Genomic DNA, 1737 nt, shown 5'->3' on the forward strand with positions numbered 1-1737 from the left:
CAGCTGTCTATTAAAAACTGTTATTGCTTTTGTTGTTTATTGTTAACAGTGGGAAATTTGGCCACATTTAAAAGGTGGCAGGGAAAAAATGTCACAGGAGAGACTGAGAGGAGAGGAGAGGGGTGGCTGATGAAATGAAGTTGCGGTGGTAGTTTCCTGTGGCTACCATAGCAAATGACCACAAAGCCACCCAAATGTACTCTCTTGCAGTTCTGGAGGTCAGAAGTCTGAAATCAAGGTGTCGAGGAGGGGGCTTTGCTCCCTCCAAGGCCTCTAGAGGTGCGTCCAGCCCTGCCTCTTTCATTGTCTGGTGACTCCAGGTGTTCCTGGGCTGTGGTCATGTCACTCCCATCTCTTCTGTGATCACATGGCCTTCTTCTCCTCTTCCCTCTTATAAGGGCCCTTGTGATGACATTTGGGCCCTACCCAGATAACCCAGATAATGCCCTCATCTTAAGATCTGTAATCACACTTACAAAGGACTTTTCTTTTAACATTTTCAGTTTCTAACAGTGGTCAGGACTTGATATCTCTGGGGGCTGTTCAGTCTCCTACAGCTCTTGAAGACCAGGGATGGGGGATGGGGTCTTGAGCACAGGAGACTCAGGGGTCCAATGGTATGGGAGGAGGAAGAGGTGAGGCTGGCTGGGGGGTCAGACAAGTGCAAAAAGGGAGTTGGGGTGTGGACTGGAAAGCGGAGGGCATTGATGGGAAGGGCTCCCGAGAACATGGGAGACCCTGTGAATTAACTTCTGAGAGAGGTGACCAGAGATGGGGGTAGAACTGCAGGTAGTGGGGGGTGGGGGGAGGGAGGCCACAGATTGTTGGTGGCAGCAAACCCACGCTAGCAAGAAGCTTCCTTTGTAGTTTAAGAAACCTAGAGTTCTCTCGCTCTTTGAAGATTCTTCAATCATTATATCAATTGACACAGATGTTTCTCTTTCTTCATATGATGAAGATCAGGGATCCAAACTTATCTGAAAAGCTAAAGAGGCACCATTTGTCCACATTGAGATGCTGGTTTTGCAGCAATTATTGCATTGAAGAGCAGGGGAAATACTACAACGTCCCTTCACCTGATCCATATGCTTATGGCAGCCCCAGGCTTTGTTGTGGGAACAATGACTCTGGGTACAGACTATTTTGGGAACTTTGGATGAAACCTAAACCTTAGAAGAGGAGATGCCATCTTGTCTGCTCGGAGGAGTTTGCTTCAGTTATTGACGTTACGTATCTGTGTCAAAAATCAGTTATTAGGATGGGTTCAGATAATAATACGACGTTTGGCATATTGGCTTCCTGCATATTGCGGGCTTGATTTGGCTGGTGACCAAATTACTAGTGACTAGTTCACTAACTAGGTCCTGCAGGGGAATCAAGTTAACACAAAAAGAAACTCATCACCTAAATGCACCTAATGATGTTAAAATGTCCACTGTCTTAAACCGTCAAATGAAATTAGTTTAGTAAACTCACAGTTTACTGCAGAATGTTACATGTGTGGAGGAGTCCTGTTTATACCAGTTAATTTAACATTTTTCTGCCTGCCTTGTGAACTCGTTGAGTACTTCAGTTTTGGGGGATTGGTTGCCTCTTTACAGAACTCTTTTTTAAAAGTGCATGGATTAGGCTGGGCATAGTGGTTCACACCTGTAATCCTAGCACTGTGGGAGGCTAAGGTGGATGGATTGCCTGAGATCAGGAGTTCGAGGCCAGCCCAAATAAGAGCGAGGCCCT

General features: G+C 46.1%; 1 pseudogene; it reads left to right on the plus strand.

The window, feature by feature from the left end:
• Nucleotides 1-619: 619 nt before the first annotated feature.
• Nucleotides 620-1174, plus strand: LOC100958941 (annotated as a pseudogene).
• Nucleotides 1175-1737: the final 563 nt, after the last annotated feature.

This window comes from Otolemur garnettii, unplaced genomic scaffold (genome assembly GCF_000181295.1).
Source record: "Otolemur garnettii isolate 467f Iridium unplaced genomic scaffold, OtoGar3 scaffold00120, whole genome shotgun sequence".
Classification (NCBI taxonomy): Eukaryota; Metazoa; Chordata; class Mammalia; order Primates; family Galagidae; genus Otolemur; species Otolemur garnettii.